Source organism: Bidens hawaiensis, unplaced genomic scaffold, assembly GCF_021521415.1.
Source record: "Bidens hawaiensis isolate Kalapana, Puna unplaced genomic scaffold, B.hawaiensis_p1.1 tig00000001_1, whole genome shotgun sequence".
Taxonomy (NCBI): domain Eukaryota; kingdom Viridiplantae; phylum Streptophyta; class Magnoliopsida; order Asterales; family Asteraceae; genus Bidens; species Bidens hawaiensis.
In genome coordinates this window covers 6,506,294-6,513,071 of record NW_027491014.1, presented here as the reverse complement: position 1 = coordinate 6,513,071, position 6,778 = coordinate 6,506,294, and the positions used below count along the sequence as shown (strand labels likewise).

The following is a 6,778-nucleotide window of genomic DNA, read 5'->3' as shown; positions in this document are numbered from 1 at the left end:
AATGTGATTGGTTTGCTAACAAGAGAATTCAAGTTGGAAGATCATTGTGATTCATGTCAAAAGGGAAAACAACACAAGTCTACTCATAAGACAAAACTCATCAACTCAATTGATCAAGCACTTGAGTTACTTCACATGGATCTCTTTGGTCCTGTGAGTGTACCAAGTATTGGAAAGAAAAGATATTGCCTAGTGATCATTGATGACTATTCAAGATATACTTGGGTTTATTTCCTAAGTACAAAGGATGAGACTGCAGAGTTGATAAAAGGTTGTGTCACAATGATTGAGAACAAGTTGAATAAGACAGTCAAGATGATGAGAAGTGACAATGACACATAGTTTAAAAATGAAGTTATGGAAGAATTTTGCACAGAGAAAGGAATATTACAGCAATTTTCAGCTCCTAGAACCCCTGAACAGAATGATGTTGCAGAAAGAAGAAACAGAACACTGATTGAAGCTGCAAGAACCATGTTAGCAGATGCTAATCTGTCTGTCACTTTTTGGGCTGAAGCTATAAATACAGCATGTTATGTTCAGAACAGGGTACTTGTGAACAAAAGGCATAATAAGACTCCATATGAAATTTTCAACAATAGAAAGCCTTACATTAAGTTTTTCAAGCCCTTTGGATGCAAATGTTTTCTTCTGAACACAAGGGATTATTTGAACAAGTTTCAAACAAAATCCCTGGATTGTTTCTTTGTTGGATATTCTTCACACTCAAAAGCCTACAGAGTTTATGTGAAAGACCACTTGAGTGTGATAGAGTCATCTGACATTATCTTCAATGAGAATCAATTCAATACTGTTGATGGTGCATCATGGCTGTTTGATCATGAGAAATTGATTAAGTCCTTCAAGATTTATCCTGAAGACTTTGATGAAACCTTCTACAAGACCAGTGAAGTTGAAGTGATCAAGAAGAAAACATTGTACTTCGAAGAATTATGGAGGAAGGTTGCTAGAAAAGAAAAGGAGTATACTTTTGTGAAGAGTCCCTCAAGTAACATCAATGAACAATATCACACTGAAAACAATCAAGACAGTCCAAATGTACAGAATGATCATGTTCAGAATGTGGGTGACACAAGCAACCATGCAAGTGAAGAAGTTGTCACCACTGCAAGATTTCAAGATTTATTTCAAAGATTGGATCTAGAAAACAATGGTGTATCTACTTCAGGACAACATAATGAAGAAGCACCAGAGTTTCATGATGCAGAAACTGATTTGATCATTGAAGAACCTGAACTCAATGAAACAAATCTTGACACAAATTTGTCTACAAATATGATTATACAAACTCCTTCTGCGGAAAAGAATAATCCTTCTGAAAACATCATTGGTAATTTGCATGAAAGAGTTACAAGAAGTCATTCTGAGATAGAAAATATTTGTCTTTACTCTTGTTTCCTATCCCAAATAGAGCCAAAGAACATTGCTCAAGCATTAAAAGACAACAGTTGGGTGGAAGCAATGCAAGAGGAATTGACACAGATTAGAGACCTACATGTGTGGGATCTTGTTGAGAAGCCATATGACAGATATGCAATTGGAACCAAGTGGGTCTTTAGAAACAAAAGGGACGAAAGGGGTTTGGTGATTAAGAACATGGCTAGACTTATGGCACTGGAATGTCTTCAAGAAGAAGGAATAGACTTTGAGGAAGTCTTTGCTCCTGTTGCAAGACGTGAAGCTATCAGGATTTTTCTTGCATATGCTGCCTCAAAGAACATTAAAGTGTTCCAGTTCGATGTCAAGTCTGCATTCCTAAATGGAAAGATTGATGAAGAGGTGTATGTAGCTCAACCACCAGGCTTTGAAGACCCAATGTATCCAAACAGGGTGTATAAGTTAAATAAAGCCCTTTATGGACTGCATCAGGCCCCTAGAGCATAGTATGATGAGCTTTCACATCATCTTCTTGAAAATGGTTTCACCAGAGGAGCCATTGACAAGACACTCTTCTACAAAAGAAAGGGATCATATTTACTTCTGCTACAAGTTTATGTAGATGATATCATCTTTGGATCAACAAATGAACATATGGGTTTGGAGTTTGAAGGGGTGATGAAATCCAAGTATAGCATGAGCTTTATGGGAGAAATGAACTTATTTCTAGGACTGCAAGTTCAACAAAAGGCTGAAGGGATTTTCATTCATCAAAACAAATATGTGCATGACATCTTGAACAAGTTCAACTGTCAAGAATACAAGACTACTTCAACTCCAATGGACACCAAAGAAAAGATGATTGCTGATGAAAAGGGGGAGTTAGTAGATGAACATGAATACAGAGCCAAAATTGGATCTCTGATGTATCTGACTGCAACAAGACCAGATATCATGTTCGCTGTATGTGTGTGTGCAAGGTTCCAATCAAGTCCAAAAGTCTCCCACATGAATGCTGTTAAAAGAATATTCAGATATTTGAAGGGAAGACCAGACTTAGGGGTTTGGTATCCCAAGAACCAAGCTTTAGATCTGATTGCCTACACTGACAGTGATTATGATGGCTGTAACATGAGCAGAAAGTCAACTTCAGGAGGATGCCAGTTTTTGGGTGAAAGGCTAGTGTCATCGCAATGCAAGAAACAGACTACAGTATCAATCTCCACTGTAGAAGCTGAGTATGTTGCTGCATCTGCCTGTTGTGCACAAGTTCTCTGGATTCAAAATCAGATGCTGGATTATGTTTTGAATTTCCTAAACACCCCTATTCTCATTGATAATACTGCTGCATATTTTATTGTTAAGAATCCTGTGCAACATTCAAAAAACTAAGCACATTGAAATCAGACATCACTTCATCAGAGATTGTAGTGAAAAAGGTCTGATTGAAATGCAGAGAGTTGATACAAGTGACAATTTGATTGACCTATTCACCAAACCACTTGATAGAACCAGGTTCAACTTTCTTCTGAAAGCCCTGGGAATGATCAACTCAGATGAAATCTGATTGAGGATGTGTGCTTGGCTATGAATCTCTATATGCTAACTGATTATTTTTGTTAGAGGTCACACATGCTGAATGTTTAGTGAATATGCTTGTTTATGTTACTTATGTTTGTTTCTGATTGTGTTTGCTGAATATGTTAACTGCTATGTGCTTTAACTGTTTATCTGTGGAAAGATGATTGTATACTTGGACATGTTTGATTCAATTTATTCTTACATGATTACCAGTTAATGTGCATTTATGATATTAGGATAAGTGTTCTTAAAATGATCTACTTGTTTGAACAAGCTTACCTAATATTATTGCTTATTTGCTGAATATGTGCTTGATCTGATCTACTGATGTTATTAAGATAGGTTAGACTCTGAATGATAGTACTGTCTACTTTCTTGATGATATCATGTTATGATTAAGAATTGAATATGTTACAATTGTTTGTGTCAAAATATGTTTTATGTCAAAATTAATTGATGAAATGAAGAATTACTATTGAATTTTGCATAAATACTTTATTTTGATCAAAACATGAGCAAGTTGTTAATGGTGTGGAGATATGATAAGGTTATTCAGTTCAAGCTTTAAAGAAGCTTAAAAGAGGGATTTTTAATGGAAAGTCTCAAAAGAAATTACTTTTGCTGAAAATTATGTCATTTGCACAAGTCTAAGGAACATATACTTGTATATGTTTGGTCCTATCATCTACTTGTAGATTGAAAGGATAGCCATTAATCCAAAGGCAGAAAGCATTTGGGGCATTTGTAAGTTGTTCTTTCACTTAAAACTATGCCATTGACTCTAAGCCTAAGGGACTTATGCATTAGTATGTGTTTGGTCCTGCAGACTACCTGTAGACTGTCAGGATAGCCATTAACCTGGAAGCTAAGAGTAATTGGGGTGATTGAATATGTTATATGGGAAATGATAGTACATTAACTGCTTAGCCAATCATATGGATTTAATAGGCTAAAAAGACCATAGTATAGTCATTAACATGTATGGTTGCTTTCCCATGATGATGTAAAATCTAAGGTGATATAAACATAATGAATATGCTAATATTTATGTGGAGATACATAGTTGTCTTTGCATGTATCAAGATAAATCTCTCCAAATGATAGGTAGAAAAGTGATTACCCAGTCATACACAAGCCTGTTGTTATTTGGTCAACCAAAAATGAAACATCTTTAAATACGAAAAAGAACAAGCTTTAAGAAAATTTGAGAAAATATCAAAAACAAGGGGAAGAATGAATAAATCAACCAAAAGTTGATAAGTGTTTTTAATATTTTATCAAACAAGAGGGTTACAACTAAGAACTACAGAGATGTTGACATAATCTATCTCATCTTGAATGAAAGGCATGTTATTTAACTGTAAGTCCAACGTTCAACCTCTATATATGTTTGAAAATCAAAAATACAAAAAGATTGAATAAGTTCTGTCATACAAAAATAAGTTTTTGACCAAATACAGGAGGTTGGAGTAAAATTGGGGTGATTTGGGGAAAGCCAAATAAGCTTTGAGAAGAGATATGAGGCATCATAGAACAGTGTTGACCATTAATGCATTATGCTTTAATTTAACCTTAATCATATCACCAAAGAGATGAAATTCATGCTAAGTTAATACCTGCTGTTAACCTATCTATGTTGTCATAATAATGCTAAGAATGAAGTATTGAGAAAGCTACTTAGTCAATATGTTCCCATCCTTGAGATCTTTTTACCTAAAGAAAGAAGCTGTTTTGAAAAGAAACATAACTGAAATTTGATCTCTAAATGCACCATTTGCTCTTAAACTATGATCAGTAATGAAAAATATGTCTTTGACAAGTGGTTTAAGTCAAAAAGTGTTGCATTTTGCCTAAAATAGGTTGATTATGTAAGTTCGGGTAAGATTTGATGTTTTATGACTTTCTCGGGCACAAACTGTTTGAATATGTATTTTCGGGTAAGGTTTGATATTTTATAACCATTCCGGGTACGAAACAGTTGATTATGTGTGAATATGTTATTTCGGGTAAGGTTTAATGATTTATGACCTTTCCGGGCAAGCTTAGTTATTTTTGACTAAGTATAAGATTTTTGGGCATGCTTTAAAGTGTTTACATTTTCCGGGTAGAGTACACTTTTGTATTCATTTCCCGAGCAAGCTTGAAGTCTTGAGATGATTATGTGATTAAGCTAGTCTTTTAACAAGAAATTCTTGTTTCGGGAAAACTTTGCATTTCATATGCTGATTGTTATTCCAAGCAAGCTTTGTGAACTTAAGTTAGTACACCGAGTAAGCTTTGTGATTTGTTTGAATATGTTAATGGGAAATATTTGTTAATCCTTCCGGGCACACTTAGATATTACTATTTAAGTATGTCACTTTCGGGTATGATTTGATATGTTAAAACCCCTTGTGAAAGGGCATACCTGATGTTTGAATATGTGTTTCCTAGTAAGCTTAAGGCTAACTTAGGAATTTCGGGCAAGCTATGTGAAATTTGAATAATTAACTGATTATGTGTTTTAATTTCATTCATATTATGCTCTTTGATATTTGTGTTTATGATGTTCTTTGAAATTACAAGTGTTTTCGGGTAAACTTTGTTTTCCGAACACACTTTATATTTCGGGTTTTGTTCCCTTAATATACTTGGTAATTTTCAAAATTTTGACTTTCCGAGTACACTGTCTGCTAGAAGTTCTTTCCGAGCACACTTTGTATTTATGGATAGTCATTCAAGTATATTCTGTGTAAAAGGATGTTCGAGCACACTAACACTATGAAGGTTGCTCGGGCACACTATGTTTTCGAGTATGCTTGATTGAACATGTTCTTTAGTATGATAAACTGAATATGATTATTTTTGATAGGGTTGTTGCTAGATTAAGTCAATTAATTTAGATTCAAGAAATATATTTGGGGATCTTAATTGATTCCGGTAAGAATGTTTATTTGATGTTTGATACTTGATTATTTGCCTTGTGATTAATTTCTCAAGAGATCTAGTATTTCGGGTAAGCTTTCTTCAATAAAGTCTTGACTTTAAATTATTTAGTTTGACCAAGCAAGGTTTGATGCTTTTACTCTAATCGGGTAAGGTATGCATGTGGAAGTATACCGAGTAGACTGTGGAGATATTAAATTTACCATTTAAGATTCTTATTAAAGATATTTATTGATTTTAATATATCAAGTTGATAATGTTACTGTTTGACAACTAATAATTCACAAAATGACAAAAAGCATTTAAAACCCACTTTCAAAAAGTATAAAAGAGGGACTTAGGCAAAATTTTCAACATTATTTTCCCTCTCTCTCTCTCCTTCCACTGCAAAACCTTAGCTCTAAAGAAACCTAACCGACTTATCGCTATCAAACCTAAATCCAAACCCTAATTTTTATCAGCCCTCTAATTCTGACTCGGTAAGCATTAATAATGTGTTTTCCGATCACGATTAGATTATAATGGGCTTTGATTATGTATCTGAATACTAATACTTTGTTTATGTTTTTAGGTTATTAACTTGTCGAAGAACAGGTTCTTGAAGATTTTTCTCTTTCTTCTACATTTTTTAACTTGAAATTACCTAAAGTATTGAACTTTATGACTAATTTCATTTTGAATATGTTTGTTTGCGTGATTCAGATATGGCACACGATGAGCCAAAGTATTTCTTTGAAAGAAGCATAATATGTGTGCACTTTTGCAAGTCACACCTGACAACGAGCCGGTGGCACCGATGATCAGATGGATTGCTCGATCAAATGTCAACTTTGCCCTTACTGAAAGCCCTGTTATCTGCAGAAATCACTCACTG

The 6,778-nt window shown here is 34.3% G+C and overlaps 1 long non-coding RNA gene across 1 annotated transcript in view; it reads right to left on the bottom strand.

Annotated features, from left to right (window-relative positions):
- Nucleotides 1-3,660: 3,660 nt before the first annotated feature.
- LOC143605852 (uncharacterized) overlaps nt 3,661-6,778 on the bottom strand; it is a 212,782-nt gene continuing 209,664 nt past the window's right edge. The window contains exon 2 of the long non-coding RNA XR_013148694.1: nt 3,661-4,282. This is a non-coding gene — a long non-coding RNA (uncharacterized LOC143605852). The remainder of the gene's footprint in view (nt 4,283-6,778) is intronic.